Source organism: Bombus terrestris, chromosome 5, assembly GCF_910591885.1.
Source record: "Bombus terrestris chromosome 5, iyBomTerr1.2, whole genome shotgun sequence".
Taxonomy (NCBI): domain Eukaryota; kingdom Metazoa; phylum Arthropoda; class Insecta; order Hymenoptera; family Apidae; genus Bombus; species Bombus terrestris.
In genome coordinates this window covers 13260825-13280305 of record NC_063273.1, presented here as the reverse complement: position 1 = coordinate 13280305, position 19481 = coordinate 13260825, and positions in this window count along the sequence as shown.

Genomic DNA, 19481 nt, shown 5'->3' with positions numbered 1-19481 from the left:
AATGTATAACGTTATGTACTATTACGTTATAACGTATAACGTTATATTGGATCACTATATGATGTATAACGTTACAGACTATTACGTTACAACGTGAAACGTTATGTACTATTACGTTATTACGTATAATATTATATTGGATCATTATTTGATGTATAACGTTACATACTATTACGTTACATCGAATAACGTTATATTGCATCACTACATGACGTAAAACGTTTTATACTATTACGTTACAACGTATAACGTTATGCATTATTACGTTACAACGTATAACGTTATGTACTATTACGTTACAACGTATAACGTTATATTGGATCACTATATGGTGTTTAACGTTATAAAGTATTACGTAATAACGCATAAAGTTATGATCTATTAGGTTATAACGTATAACATTATATTGGATCAATATATGATGTATAACGTTACTTACTATAACGTTACAACGAATAATGATATATTGGATTACTATATGACGTGAAACGTTATATACTATTACGTTACAACGTATAACGTTATGTATTTTTACGTTACAACGTATTACGTCAAGTACTATTACGTTACAACGTATAACGTTATGTACTATTACGTTATTACGTATAATATTACATTGGATCACTGTTTGATGTATAACGTTACATACTATTACGTTACATCGAATAACGTTATATTGGATCACTATATGACGTAAAACGTTATATGCTATTACGCTACAACGTATAACGTTAGGTACTATTACGTTATAACGTATAACGTTATATTAGATCACTATATAACGTAAAACGTTATATACTATCACGTTACAACGTATAACGTTATGTATTATTACGTTACAACGTATAACGTTATGTACTATACGTTACAACGTATAACGATATGTACTATTACATTATAACGTATAACGATATATCGGTTCACTATATGATGTATAAGGTTATGTAATATTACGTTACAACGTATAACGTTATGTATTTTTACGTTACAACGTATTACGTTATGTACTATTACGTTATAACGTATAACGTTATGTACTATTACGATATAACGTATAACGATATATTGGTTCACTATATGATGTATAAGGTTATATACTATTACGTTACAACGTATAACGTTATGTAGTATTACGTTATAACGTATCACGTTACATACTATTACGTTACATCGAATAACGTTATATTGGATCACTATATGACCTAAAACGTTATATACTATTACGTTACAACGTATAACGTTATGTACTATTACGTTATAACTTATAACGTTATATTAGATCACTATATGACGTAAAACGTTATATACTATTACGTTACAACGTATAACGTTATGTATTATTACGTTATAACGTATAACGTTACATACTATTACGATACATCGAATAACGTTATATTGGACCACTATATGACGTAAAACGTTATATACTATTACGCTACAACGTATAACGTTAGGTACTATTACGTTATAACGTATAACGCTATATTGGGACCACTATATGACGTATAACGTTAAATACTATTACGTTACAACGTATGACGTTATGTATTATTACGTTACAACGTATAACGTTATGTACTATTACGTTATAACGTATAACGTTACGTACTATTACGTTATAACGTATAACGATATATTGGTTCACTATATGATGTATAAGGTTATATACTAATACGTTACAACGTATAACGTTATGTAGTATTACGTTATAACGTGTAACGTTATGTACTATTACGTTATAACGTATAACGTTATGTACTATTACGTTATAACGTATAACGTTATATTGGATCGTAATATGATGTGTAACGTTATATAATATTACGTTACAACGTGATACGTAATGTACTATTATGTTAAAACGTATAACGTTATATTGGATGACTATACGATGTTTAACGTTACATACTATTACGTTACAACGTTTAACGTTATGTACTATTACGTTATAACGTATAGCGTTATATTAGATCACTATATGAAGTAAAACGTTATATAGTATTACGTTACAACGTATAACGTTATGTATTATTACGTTATAACGTATAACGTTAGATACTATTACGTTACATCGAATAACGCTATATTGGATCACTGTATGACGTAAAACGTTATATACTCTTACGTTACAACGTATAACGTTAGGTGCTATTACGTTATAACGTATCACGCTATATTGGGATCACTATATGACGTAAAACGTTATATACTATTACGTGACAACGTATAACGTTATGTATTATTACGTTATAACGTATAACGTTACATACTATTACGATACATCGAATAACGTTATATTGGATCACTATATGACGTAAAACGTTATATACTATTACGCTACAACGTATAACATTAGGTACTATTACGTTATAACGTATAACGCTATATTGGGATCACTATATGACGTATAACGTTAAATACTATTACGTTACAACGTATGACGTTATGTATTATTACGTTACAACGTATAACGTTATGTACTATTACGTTATAACGTATAACGTTACGTACTATTACGTTATAGCGTATAACGGTATATTGGTTCACTATATGATGTATAAGGTTATATACTATGACGTTACAACGTATAACGTTATGTAGTATTACGTTATAACGTGTAACGTTATGTACTATTACGTTATAACGTATAACGTTATGTACTATTACGTTATAACGTATAACGTTATATTGGATCGCTATATGTTGTTTAACGTTACATACTATTACGTTACATCGAATAACGTTATATTGCATCACTATATGACGTAAAACGTTATATACTATTACGTTACAACGTATAACGTTAGGTACTATTACGTTATAACGTATAACGCTATATTGGGATCACTATATGACGTATAACGTTAAATACTATTACGTTACAACGTATGACGTTATGTATTATTACGTTACAACGTATAACGTTATGTACTATTACGTTATAACGTATAACGTTACGTACTATTACGTTATAGCGTATAACGATATATTGGTTCCTATATGATGTATAAGGTTATATACTATTACGTTACAACGTAGAACGTTATGTAGTATTACGTTATAACGTATAACGTTATGTACCATTACGTTATAACGTATAACGTTATATTGGATCACTATATGTTGTTTAACGTTACATACTATTACGTTACATCGAATAACGTTATATTGCATCACTATATGACGTAAAACGTTATATACTATTACGTTACAACGTATAACGTTAGGTACTATTACGTTATAACGTATAAAGCTATATTGGGATAACTATATGACGTATAACGTTAAATACTATTACGTTACAACGTATGACGTTATGTATTATTACGTTACAACGTATAACGTTAAATACTATTACGTAATAACGTATAACGCTATGTACTATTACGTTATAACGTATAACGTTATGTACTATTACGTTATAACGTATAACGTTATATTGGATCGCTATATGATGTGTAACGTTATATAAAATTACGTTACAACGTATAACGTTATGTACTATTACGTTATTACATATAATATTATCACTATTTGATGTATAAGGATGTAATAGGATCACTATTTGATGTATAAGGTTATTTACTATTACGTTACAACGTATAACGTTATGTACTACTACGTTATAACGTATAACGTTATATTAGATCACTATATGACGTAAGACGTTATATACTATTACGTTACAACGTATATCATTATGTACTATTACGTTATTACATATAATATTATCACTATTTGATGTATAAGGTTATATACTATTACGTTACATCGAGTAACGTTATATTGGATCACTATATGATGTAAAACGTTATATACTATGACGTTACAACGTATAACGTTATGTACTATTACGTTATAACGTATAACGTTATATTTGATCACTATATGATGTGTAACGTTATTAACTATTACGTAATAACGTATATAGTTAGGATCTATTAAGTTACAACGTATAACATTATATTGGACCACTATATGACGTAAAACGTTATATACTATTACGTTACAACGTATAACGTTATGTATTATTATGTTACAACGTTTAACTTTATGTACTATTACGTTATAGCGTATAACGTTAAATTGGATCACTATATGATGTATAACGTCATATACTATTACGTAATAACGTATATCGTTATGTACTACTACGTTATAACGTACAACGTTTTATTGGATCACTATATGATGTGTAACGTTAAATACTATGACGTTACAACGTGAAACGTTATGTACTATTATGTTGGAAAGTATAACGTTAGATTGGATCACTATATGATGTATAACGTTACATACTATTACGTTACCACGTATAACGTTATGTACTATTACGTTATAACGTATAACGTTATATTAGATCACTATATGACGTAAAACGTTATATACTATTGCGTTACAACGTATAACGTTATGTACTATTACGTTATTACGTATAATATTATCACTATTTGATGTATAAGGATGTAATAGGATCACTATTTGATGTATAAGGTTATATACTATTACGTTACAACGTATAACGTTATGTACTATTACGATACATCGTATAACGTTATATTGGATCACTATATGGTGTCTAACGTTATATACTATTACGTAATAACGTATCAAGTTATGATCTATTAAGTTACAACGTATAACATTATATTGGATCACTATGTGATGTATAACGTTACATACTATTACCTTACATCGAATATCGTTATATTGGACCACTATATGACGTAAAGCGTTAAATACTATTACGTTACAACGTATAACGTTATGTATTATTATGTTACAACGTTTAACTTTATGTACTATTACGTTTTCCTCCTCCTTCTTCCTCCGCTTAGGGGGCAGACAACCCCGGTAAAACCTGTCGGCAGTCATCAGAGTTGTCCTTTCGTGCCCCGTTGTGTCTACTTCTTCGGGCAGTTACTGCTCATGTCGTCCTCTCAGCCAGTTCAGAATACTGGGCTGGTCTCCTTCTACGGTTTGCCGTTGTTTCATGATCTTGCCCTCATTGCTCCGCGTAGTTGTTGTTTCGCTCGTTCTCCTCCTTGCCTCTTCCCAGGCCCTCACTGTCACCCTCCTGTGACACATGACGGTCTTGCAGAATTGCCTGAATTTATTCCAGCTCTCGTCCTTGGCGGTCACCGTGGCGATCAGATTGCCCACGTCTATCTTCCCGCCCTAAGCGTTCTCCAGCTCGATCCTTCTGTCCGTCCACTTCGGGCACGCGAATAGGGCGTGCTCTGCATCGTCGTTCGGGTCTCCGCAGTCGAGGCAGTTGCTGTCGCTGTCCCTGCCAATCCTTTTCCTATAGACACCGAAGCTCCCATGCCCGGTTAGCAGCTGCATGGTGTGGTGATCGATGTCCATCTTCTTTTTGGTAAATAGCAACGCACTCGGTATTAGCTTCTTTGTGATATTTTCTTTTTTGTAGTTGTTCCACTCCTTCTGCCAATCCTCTTGGGCCTTCTTGCGAATCGCCTCCAGTTCCTCCTTCAGCTTGGAGCCGTCCTCCGTGCCAATCCTGGTCCCATGGTTCTTGTTCCTCTCGTAGGTCTCTCCGAGCATCTTTATCTTTATGTAGATCGGGAGATTCCCGGTCAACACACAAAGTGCCGCGTGGGAGACGGTACGGTATGCCGTCGTTGTTATGCACAGGGCCGTTCGTTGTGCTCGTTTCAGCTTTTTCCTGTTCTTATCGGTATTCGCTGCTCTAGCCCACACCGGTGCTCCATAGGTTACGATGGACTCCCACACATTGTAGTAGAGCCTACGAGCCAGGCTGGGCGGCCAATTGATGTTGGGTAGGATTCCCCTAAGGGCTCCTATTAACTTGTCGGCTCTGTTACACACCATCTCGATATGCGCACCGAACCTCCGACTGGAGTCGATGACGACTCCGAGATACCTGATGCGGTCGACCGTTTCGATGTCCGAGGGGCCCAACCTGAGTTTCACCACTCTCGGCACTCGCAAGCTTGTGATGAGCATAACCTCCGTCTTTTCCCTCGCCAGGGTGAGCCCGACACTCATGCACCAATCGTTGGCGATCCTTAGCATCGTGTTGACCTTGGCGGAGGCATCTTCGCTCCTCCCGACGGAACATGTGATGGCCAGATCATCCGCGAAGGCGGTTGCTCTGACCATTGGCATGTTGTCGAGTCTCTCGAGCAACCGGTCGTATACCAAGTTCCACAGGAATGGTCCGAGGATGGATCCCTGCGGGACTCCCGCCGCCACCTCGTGCTCCACCGTGCCGTGCTGGTTGCTCACGATGATCCTCCTTCCGGATAGGTAACTGCCGATTAGTCTTTTGACCTTCCATGGCAGCTTCCTCTTGTCAAATTCCTCGTATATGCTCTTCCAGCTGAGCGAATTGAAGGCATTGCTAATATCCAGGGTGATCATCACGCATATTACCTTCTTCTGTTTGCAGATGTTGGCAAACTTCATCACCTGCGTGATGGCATCTACTGTGCTCCTCTTCCTTCTGAAGCCATATTGCCTCCGATGGAACGGGTCCGTCCCGATGCATCTCTCGATGATCCTCTTAAAGCATTTTTCCCAGATCTTGCTCATGGTTGGGAGTATGCTTATCGGCCGGTACGCGTTGGGGAGACTGGGATCCTTTCCCGGTTTCCTTAGCAGTATTACTCTGGCCGTCTTCCAGCTGTCTGGGATCCTTCCTGATTCGGTGATGCCGTTGAACGCTCTTGTCACGAGCTCGCTCCTGCGACTCGCTACCAGCTTCGCGATCTCGCCCGGCACGCCATCGACTCCTGCAGCCTTCTTGGAGTTCATTCTTCCGGCGGCATCGACGACATCGCCTTCGCCGATGGCGACGCTGAGGCTAATATCTCCTTCTTCTTCGTGCTCTGCCTCTTCGCGGCCCTCATAATTGGGGGGTCCGTGTCCCAGGGTGAATAGCCTCTGTAGGACTGCCTTCAACATGTCGATCGGCATGTCGTTTGTTGGTCCCTTGCTTTTACACTTCTTCATGACCGTGCGATAGGGTTTGCCCCAAGGGTCGCTCTCCAGTATCTTGCAGTATACAGCCCAAGCTGTTTTTTTGCTACAGGCGATCTCCTTTTTTAACTGCCTACGGATCTCCTTGAAGGCGTTGACGAGGGGCTCGGTGTTGCCGGCGTTCTTCTTTCTTTCTCTCGTCACCTTCCTGAGCGCTTTGTGCGCCTGCGCTCTCAGTTCCGCGATCCTCTGGTTCCACCAGTAGTTCGCGTACTTGTGGCTCGCTGCGCCGTTCGACTTCCTTAGCATCCCTTCGCACGCACCTTCTATGCTCTTTTGCAAGAGCTCGGCCCCATCCTCACCGCTAGCCGCGTAGAGGTCCTCCTTCTTCAGTGTGACGTCGAATCTGCTCAGGAACTCCTCCGGCGACATGTCCTTGGTCACGTACCTGTAGAACTTCGATACGGTTCGGGTCCTTCTCGTCTTAAACCTGTGGAGCACGTACAGATGGTCCGAGGCCGAGTATTTGTCTAAGACCGCGCTTCCGGCGTGTATCTCGCTGACCTTGTTGGATACGCTCATTATGTCGGGGAAGCTCGTCTTCCCGTTCATGAAGAAGGTGTACTTTTCCTTGAGCCTCAATGGAAACACCCGGTGGGCGCTTAGTGCCTCCATTAAGACTCTCCCTCTCTTGTCTGTGGTCGATCCTCCCCAACAGGTTGACTTTGCGTTGAAGTCTCCGGCCACGACGACCTTGTCGTGTCTTCTAGTAACACTCTTCGTCATAGCCGACAGCGTGTCTATGTATTTGCAGTATGCTGGCTTGTTTATGTTGGGCGAACAGTATCCGCTGAAGCAGAAGACGTCGCCAACACGGACGCCCACTATCCCGTCGCTCGTGACCTCCGATGCTTCATCAGGCAGCTTGCCATTGAGGAGTGTGACCCATATCGAGGCGTCTCCTTTGGTGTCATTAAACCAGTGCGGTAGCTGCCTGTTCGGCTCGGAAATTATTATTATATCCGGCCTAAGTTCGATCGCGCATTGGTGCATCATGTCCTGCGCCAGCTTGCATCTATTGAGGTTTATCTGCAGTATCCTCATTTACCCGCTTTCAACCGCCTTCTATATTCTGGACAAGCCAGGGATCCGGTTACGTGGTCAAATTTCACTCCTTTCTCCTTGCTGCAGATGGAGCAGCAGGGTGCGTTGGCGCAGTCAGCTATCGTGTGGTCTTTGGCTCCGCACTTCCTGCAAATCTCCTTTCCAGGGCTTATCGCCGTGCACTTGTTCGCGATATGCCCAAACATGTGACATCTGAAGCACTTTACCACATTTGGTAGTGCCTTTATCGAGGCTATCGTCAAGCCGGTTCTGATCTTCCGCCTCGCCCCCTCTTTGGCCAGGTAGGCTTTCGGCATCGTCACTATTGCCGATTGGGTGCCCCACGGCGCCATTTTTAGGGTCTTTACTTCGACCTCAGTGATGTCGCTTACGCCCAGTTGCTCTACTATCTCCCTGGCTAGTTCTTCCTTGCCTACGAGCGGGTCTATATCCCTAATCTCTACGGAGGTCTTGTCGCGCATTGGTAGCGCTCTCACCTTGCCTCTTAGCGCCGTGTTCATATCGGCCGCGGTCTTTTTGGCGTTGCTACCTGCTTTCAGCTCGATCAGGATGTCACCTGTTCTGGTCCTCCTGATCCCGCAGCTCTCTTTGAGGGATTCCCTTGCCCCCATCAAGTCTTTGTAGACCTGGATCCACTCCTTGTCCTGCCCTACTTTGACGAGGATGGCTTCGGGTCTGTTACGTATCCTCTTCGGTCCCTCCGGCCTCATTGGCTTGTCCAATGCCGCCCTTCCTGCGTTCGCCTTCCTGACCACCGTCGGGGTGTCCGTTCCTTTTCCTCTCCTTCCGCGGGCAGGGATCCAGTCTTCCTTTACATCGCTGTCCGTGCATTCCGTGGTCGCTTTTACTGAGCTGTTGCCGGCACAGGCTCCTGCGTAGGAGGCCTCCGCGGTCGTTGGTCTCTTTCTCTTGGTGTCTCCCTTCCCCTCGACGGGCGATATCTCCTTCCTTTTTCCTTCCTTCTCCTCAGTCCTCCCCGGAGGGGTGGTCATCCTGGTGGCCGTGACTGTCCTCGCGTTCCTCTTGAGCCTCATCTCGTCCAACATCGAGTGGAGCTTGATTGCTTTTTTACTGATGGCGTCCCTCCTTTTCTTGATGTCGGTATCCTTTTTGCTCATGAGGTAGAGTCTGCTACCTATGTGTTGGATTTCGCGGAAGACTTCTGTGATGATTTCCGTCATCGCCTTCCATTCGCTCATCTTAATGACGATGCTGTCCTCGTCGTTGCCTTCGGTCTCGGCCGTTGCTCTGTTCGCCATGGCCTTCCTCCTGAGCCATTCTCTTGGTGCCGCCGCTTCGCTGCCGCTGTCCGACATTTCCGCCGGCGTGTCTGGCTCCGAGGTGCTGGCCGCTTCGTCCCTCGTTGCCCCCGGCTGGCTCCTGGCCAGGCTTCTCGTTATCATGCACGCGCCCCCCTCCATTGGGGACTTTCTCATATATCTGGTGACCTTGTCACCTCTGAAGATTCTTTCCTTGGCGATTCGGGTCGCCTTTTCGGTGAGTGGTGTCTTGTCCTTGAGTGCCTGCATTGGCATCTCGACATCCTCGATGATTCCCGCGTTGTCTTCATCAAATTCGAGGCATCTTCTAGTGCTTTTCATGCCCGTCATTTCCTCTGTGACAACTGCGGGTGTTTCTTGGTCCCCGGTCGTGTTTACCGAACGAGGGGAGGCCCTGGGATCGACCTTCCCCTCGCCGTTCGTCCAGTCGTTGGGTGACCGTCGGGTCGAGCCTGGGACGCTGCTCGAATCCCCGACGGGGCCTGGAAGCTCCGAAACCCCCTGAGCCGTAAGTTTACTTGACTTACAGTACTTGTCCATATTGTGCTTGTCTTATATACGTATATATATATATATATATATATATATATATATATATATATATATATATATATATATATATATATATACAACATATATATATATATATATATATATATACAACATATATATATATATATATATATATATATATATGTTGTCTGAGATGGATGTCCTTCAACGTGGCCGGTCGTCGTATAATCCCGCTGTATCCTTCCGCGTGTATGCGATTCGTGACTGTTCGCCGCGGGGAGTTTTGACTGGCCCTCCACGGGGGCGCTCTCCACCACTCCTTGGTTACCCAGGTGGCCCGCACGGTGGCGCTTCGGTCGCGCGACCCAAGATGGCCCCCGCTCTGCCCCTAACCACACTTTTCACACACAGCACTTTCAATCGTTTCTCTCGCTTTTATACCAGCGAGCTCACCTATCACTTGTGTTCCCACTCATTCCGGCGCACTAGGAACTTCACTTTCGTGCACTTTCCGCCCGAATTCTTTAATATACCGGGATATTTCGGATATGCCTACGGAGCAACGAGCACGTGTCCGTTCGGCTTGCCGCCATCCATGTACTATTACGTTATAGCGTATAACGTTAAATTGGATCACTGTATGATGTATATCGTTATGTACTATTACATAATAACGTGTAACGTTATATTGGAGAACTATATGATGTATAACGTCATATACTATTACGTAATAACGTATAACGTTATGTACTATTACGTTATAACGTATAACGTTATATTGGATCACTATGTGATGTATATCGTTATGTACTATTACATAATAACGTGTAACGTTATATTGGATCACTATATGATGTATATCGATATCTACTATTACGTTATAACGTATAACGTTATATTGGATCACTATATGATGTATAACGTTACATACTATTACGTTACAACGTATAACGTTATGTATTATTACGTTACAACGTATAACGTTATGTACTATTACGTTACAACGTATAACGTTATGTACTATTACGTTATTACGTATAATATTACATTGGATCACTATTTGATGTATAACGTTACATACTATTACGTTACATCGAATAACGTTATATTGGATCACTATATGACGTAAAACGTTATATACTATGACGTTACAACGTATAACGTTATGTACTATTACGTTATAACGTATAACGTTATGTACTATTACGTTACAACGTATAACGTTATATTGGATCACTATATGGTGTTTAACGTTATAAAGTATTACGTAATAACGCATAAAGTTATGATCTATTAGGTTATAACGTATAACATTATATTGGATCACTATATGATGTATAACGTTACTTACTATAACGTTACATCGAATAATGATATATTGGATTACTATATGACGTGAAACGTTATATACTATTACGTTACAACGTATAACGTTATGTATTTCTACGTTACTGCGTATTACGTTATGTACTATTACGCTACAACGTATAACGTTATGTACTATTACGTTATTACGTATAATATTACATTGGATCACTATTTGATGTATAACGTTACATACTATTACGTTACATCGAATAACGTTATATTGGATCACTATATGACGTAAAACGTTATATACTATGACGTTACAACGTATAACGTTATGTACTATTACGTTATAACGTATAACGTTATATTAGATCACTGTATGACGCAAAACGTTATATACTATTACATTACAACGTATGACGTTATGTATTATTACGTTACAACGTATAACGTTATGTACTATTACGTTATAACGTGTAACGTTATGTACTATTACGTTATAACGCATAAGATTATATTGGATCACTATATGATGTATAACGTTACATACTATAACGTTACATCGAATAACGATATATTGGATTACTATATGACGTGAAACGTTATATACTATTACGTTACAACGTATAACGTTATGTATTTTTACGTTACAACCTATTACGTTATGTACTATTACGTTACAACGTGTAACGTTATGTACTATTACGTTATTACGTATAATATTATATTGGATCATTATTTGATGTATAACGTTACATGCTATTACGTTACATCGAATAACGTTATATTGCATCACTATATGACGTAAAACGTTATATACTATTACGTTACAACGTATAACGTTATGTACTATTACGTTATTACGTAGAACGCTATATTAGGATCACCATATGACGTATAACGTTAAATACTATTACGTAACAACGTATAACGCTATGTACTATTACTTTATTACGTATAACGTTATATTGGATCACTATAAGATGTATAACGTTATATACTATTACGTTACAACGTATAACGTTATGTACTATTACGTTATAATGTATAACGTTATGTACTATTATGTTATAACGTATAACGTTATATTGGATCACTATATGACGTGTAACGTTATATACCATTACGTTACAACGTATAACGTTATGTACTATTACGTTATAATGTATAACGTTATGTACTATTACGTTATAACGTATAACGTTATATTGGATCACTATATGACGTGTAACGTTATATACTATTACGTTACAACGTATAACGTTATGTACTATTACGTTATAATGTATAACGTTATGTACTATTATGTTATAACGTATAACGTTATATTGGATCACTATATGACGTGTAACGTTATATACCATTACGTTACAACGTATAACGTTATGTACTATTACGTTATAATGTATAACGTTATGTACTATTACGTTATAACGTATAATATTATATTGGATCACTATTTGATGTATAACGTTACATGCTATTATGTTACATCGAGTAACGTTATATTGGATCACTATATGGTGTATAACGTTGCATTATATTACGTTACATCGAAAAGCGTTATATTGGATCACTATATGATTTATATCGTTATTACACTATTATGTTACAACGTATAACGTTATATGCTATTACGTTACAACGTATAATGTTATGTACTATTACGTTATTACGTATAATATTATCACTATTTGATGTATAAGGATGTAATAGGATCACTATTTGATGTATAAGGTTATATACTATTACGTTACAACGTATAACGGTATGAACTATTAAGTTATAGCCTATAACTTTATATTGGATCACTATATGATGTATAACGTTACATACTATTACGTTACAACGTATAACGTTACATACTATAACGTTACATCGAATAAGGATATATTGGAATACTATATGACGTGAAACGTTATATACTATTACGTTACAACGAATAAAGTTATGTATTGTTACGTTACAACGTATTACGTTATGTACTATTACGTAACAACGTATAACGCTATGTACTATTACTTTATAACGTATAACGATATATTGGTTCACTATATGATGTATAAGGTTATATACTATTACGTTACAACGTATAACGTTATGTAGTATTACGTTATAACGTATCACGTTACAGACTATTACGTTACATCGAATAACGTTATATTGGATCACTATATGACGTAAAACGTTATATACTATTACGTTACAACGTATAACGTTATCCTCTATTACGTTATAACGCGTAAGGCTATATTAGAATCACTATATGACGTATAACGTTAAATACTATTACGTAATAACGTATAACGCTATGTACTATTACGTTATAACGTATAACGTTATATTAGATCACTATATAACGTAAAACGTTATATACTATCACGTTACAACGTATAACGTTATGTATTATTACGTTACAACGTATAACGTTATGTACTATACGTTACAACGTATAACGATATGTACTATTACATTATAACGTATAACGATATATCGGTTCACTATATGATGTATAAGGTTATGTAATATTACGTTACAACGTATAACGTTATGTATTTTTACGTTACAACGTATTACGTTATGTACTATTACGTTATAACGTATAACGTTATGTACTATTACGATATAACGTATAACGATATATTGGTTCACTATATGATGTATAAGGTTATATACTATTACGTTACAACGTATAACGTTATGTAGTATTACGTTATAACGTATCACGTTACATACTATTACGTTACATCGAATAACGTTATATTGGATCACTATATGACCTAAAACGTTATATACTATTACGTTACAACGTATAACGTTATGTACTATTACGTTATAACTTATAACGTTATATTAGATCACTATATGACGTAAAACGTTATATACTATTACGTTACAACGTATAACGTTATGTATTATTACGTTATAACGTATAACGTTACATACTATTACGATACATCGAATAACGTTATATTGGACCACTATATGACGTAAAACGTTATATACTATTACGCTACAACGTATAACGTTAGGTACTATTACGTTATAACGTATAACGCTATATTGGGACCACTATATGACGTATAACGTTAAATACTATTACGTTACAACGTATGACGTTATGTATTATTACGTTACAACGTATAACGTTATGTACTATTACGTTATAACGTATAACGTTACGTACTATTACGTTATAACGTATAACGATATATTGGTTCACTATATGATGTATAAGGTTATATACTAATACGTTACAACGTATAACGTTATGTAGTATTACGTTATAACGTGTAACGTTATGTACTATTACGTTATAACGTATAACGTTATGTACTATTACGTTATAACGTATAACGTTATATTGGATCGTAATATGATGTGTAACGTTATATAATATTACGTTACAACGTGATACGTAATGTACTATTATGTTAAAACGTATAACGTTATATTGGATGACTATACGATGTTTAACGTTACATACTATTACGTTACAACGTTTAACGTTATGTACTATTACGTTATAACGTATAGCGTTATATTAGATCACTATATGACGTAAAACGTTATATAGTATTACGTTACAACGTATAACGTTATGTATTATTACGTTATAACGTATAACGTTAGATACTATTACGTTACATCGAATAACGCTATATTGGATCACTGTATGACGTAAAACGTTATATACTCTTACGTTACAACGTATAACGTTAGGTACTATTACGTTATAACGTATCACGCTATATTGGGATCACTATATGACGTAAAACGTTATATACTATTACGTGACAACGTATAACGTTATGTATTATTACGTTATAACGTATAACGTTACATACTATTACGATACATCGAATAACGTTATATTGGATCACTATATGACGTAAAACGTTATATACTATTACGCTACAACGTATAACATTAGGTACTATTACGTTATAACGTATAACGCTATATTGGGATCACTATATGACGTATAACGTTAAATACTATTACGTTACAACGTATGACGTTATGTATTATTACGTTACAACGTATAACGTTATGTACTATTACGTTATAACGTATAACGTTACGTACTATTACGTTATAGCGTATAACGGTATATTGGTTCACTATATGATGTATAAGGTTATATACTATGACGTTACAACGTATAACGTTATGTAGTATTACGTTATAACGTGTAACGTTATGTACTATTACGTTATAACGTATAACGTTATGTACTATTACGTTATAACGTATAACGTTATATTGGATCGCTATATGTTGTTTAACGTTACATACTATTACGTTACATCGAATAACGTTATATTGCATCACTATATGACGTAAAACGTTATATACTATTACGTTACAACGTATAACGTTAGGTACTATTACGTTATAACGTATAACGCTATATTGGGATCACTATATGACGTATAACGTTAAATACTATTACGTTACAACGTATGACGTTATGTATTATTACGTTACAACGTATAACGTTATGTACTATTACGTTATAACGTATAACGTTACGTACTATTACGTTATAGCGTATAACGATATATTGGTTCACTATATGATGTATAAGGTTATATACTATTACGTTACAACGTAGAACGTTATGTAGTATTACGTTATAACGTATAACGTTATGTACCATTACGTTATAACGTATAACGTTATATTGGATCACTATATGTTGTTTAACGTTACATACTATTACGTTACATCGAATAACGTTATATTGCATCACTATATGACGTAAAACGTTATATACTATTACGTTACAACGTATAACGTTAGGTACTATTACGTTATAACGTATAAAGCTATATTGGGATAACTATATGACGTATAACGTTAAATACTATTACGTTACAACGTATGACGTTATGTATTATTACGTTACAACGTATAACGTTAAATACTATTACGTAATAACGTATAACGCTATGTACTATTACGTTATAACGTATAACGTTATGTACTATTACGTTATAACGTATAACGTTATATTGGATCGCTATATGATGTGTAACGTTATATAAAATTACGTTACAACGTATAACGTTATGTACTATTACGTTATTACATATAATATTATCACTATTTGATGTATAAGGATGTAATAGGATCACTATTTGATGTATAAGGTTATTTACTATTACGTTACAACGTATAACGTTATGTACTACTACGTTATAACGTATAACGTTATATTAGATCACTATATGACGTAAGACGTTATATACTATTACGTTACAACGTATATCATTATGTACTATTACGTTATTACATATAATATTATCACTATTTGATGTATAAGGTTATATACTATTACGTTACATCGAGTAACGTTATATTGGATCACTATATGATGTAAAACGTTATATACTATGACGTTACAACGTATAACGTTATGTACTATTACGTTATAACGTATAACGTTATATTTGATCACTATATGATGTGTAACGTTATTAACTATTACGTAATAACGTATATAGTTAGGATCTATTAAGTTACAACGTATAACATTATATTGGACCACTATATGACGTAAAACGTTATATACTATTACGTTACAACGTATAACGTTATGTATTATTATGTTACAACGTTTAACTTTATGTACTATTACGTTATAGCGTATAACGTTAAATTGGATCACTATATGATGTATAACGTCATATACTATTACGTAATAACGTATATCGTTATGTACTACTACGTTATAACGTACAACGTTTTATTGGATCACTATATGATGTGTAACGTTAAATACTATGACGTTACAACGTGAAACGTTATGTACTATTATGTTGGAAAGTATAACGTTAGATTGGATCACTATATGATGTATAACGTTACATACTATTACGTTACAACGTATAACGTTATGTACTATTACGTTATAACGTATAACGTTATATTAGATCACTATATGACGTAAAACGTTATATACTATTGCGTTACAACGTATAACGTTATGTACTATTACGTTATTACGTATAATATTATCACTATTTGATGTATAAGGATGTAATAGGATCACTATTTGATGTATAAGGTTATATACTATTACGTTACAACGTATAACGTTATGTACTATTACGATACATCGTATAACGTTATATTGGATCACTATATGGTGTCTAACGTTATATACTATTACGTAATAACGTATCAAGTTATGATCTATTAAGTTACAACGTATAACATTATATTGGATCACTATGTGATGTATAACGTTACATACTATTACCTTACATCGAATATCGTTATATTGGACCACTATATGACGTAAAGCGTTAAATACTATTACGTTACAACGTATAACGTTATGTATTATTATGTTACAACGTTTAACTTTATGTACTATTACGTTTTCCTCCTCCTTCTTCCTCCGCTTAGGGGGCAGACAACCCCGGTAAAACCTGTCGGCAGTCATCAGAGTTGTCCTTTCGTGCCCCGTTGTGTCTACTTCTTCGGGCAGTTACTGCTCATGTCGTCCTCTCAGCCAGTTCAGAATACTGGGCTGGTCTCCTTCTACGGTTTGCCGTTGTTTCATGATCTTGCCCTCATTGCTCCGCGTAGTTGTTGTTTCGCTCGTTCTCCTCCTTGCCTCTTCCCAGGCCCTCACTGTCACCCTCCTGTGACACATGACGGTCTTGCAGAATTGCCTGAATTTATTCCAGCTCTCGTCCTTGGCGGTCACCGTGGCGATCAGATTGCCCACGTCTATCTTCCCGCCCTAAGCGTTCTCCAGCTCGATCCTTCTGTCCGTCCACTTCGGGCACGCGAATAGGGCGTGCTCTGCATCGTCGTTCGGGTCTCCGCAGTCGAGGCAGTTGCTGTCGCTGTCCCTGCCAATCCTTTTCCTATAGACACCGAAGCTCCCATGCCCGGTTAGCAGCTGCATGGTGTGGTGATCGATGTCCATCTTCTTTTTGGTAAATAGCAACGCACTCGGTATTAGCTTCTTTGTGATATTTTCTTTTTTGTAGTTGTTCCACTCCTTCTGCCAATCCTCTTGGGCCTTCTTGCGAATCGCCTCCAGTTCCTCCTTCAGCTTGGAGCCGTCCTCCGTGCCAATCCTGGTCCCATGGTTCTTGTTCCTCTCGTAGGTCTCTCCGAGCATCTTTATCTTTATGTAGATCGGGAGATTCCCGGTCAACACACAAAGTGCCGCGTGGGAGACGGTACGGTATGCCGTCGTTGTTATGCACAGGGCCGTTCGTTGTGCTCGTTTCAGCTTTTTCCTGTTCTTATCGGTATTCGCTGCTCTAGCCCACACCGGTGCTCCATAGGTTACGATGGACTCCCACACATTGTAGTAGAGCCTACGAGCCAGGCTGGGCGGCCAATTGATGTTGGGTAGGATTCCCCTAAGGGCTCCTATTAACTTGTCGGCTCTGTTACACACCATCTCGATATGCGCACCGAACCTCCGACTGGAGTCGATGACGACTCCGAGATACCTGATGCGGTCGACCGTTTCGATGTCCGAGGGGCCCAACCTGAGTTTCACCACTCTCGGCACTCGCAAGCTTGTGATGAGCATAACCTCCGTCTTTTCCCTCGCCAGGGTGAGCCCGACACTCATGCACCAATCGTTGGCGATCCTTAGCATCGTGTTGACCTTGGCGGAGGCATCTTCGCTCCTCCCGACGGAACATGTGATGGCCAGATCATCCGCGAAGGCGGTTGCTCTGACCATTGGCATGTTGTCGAGTCTCTCGAGCAACCGGTCGTATACCAAGTTCCACAGGAATGGTCCGAGGATGGATCCCTGCGGGACTCCCGCCGCCACCTCGTGCTCCACCGTGCCGTGCTGGTTGCTCACGATGATCCTCCTTCCGGATAGGTAACTGCCGATTAGTCTTTTGACCTTCCATGGCAGCTTCCTCTTGTCAAATTCCTCGTATATGCTCTTCCAGCTGAGCGAATTGAAGGCATTGCTAATATCCAGGGTGATCATCACGCATATTACCTTCTTCTGTTTGCAGATGTTGGCAAACTTCATCACCTGCGTGATGGCATCTACTGTGCTCCTCTTCCTTCTGAAGCCATATTGCCTCCGATGGAACGGGTCCGTCCCGATGCATCTCTCGATGATCCTCTTAAAGCATTTTTCCCAGATCTTGCTCATGGTTGGGAGTATGCTTATCGGCCGGTACGCGTTGGGGAGACTGGGATCCTTTCCCGGTTTCCTTAGCAGTATTACTCTGGCCGTCTTCCAGCTGTCTGGGATCCTTCCTGATTCGGTGATGCCGTTGAACGCTC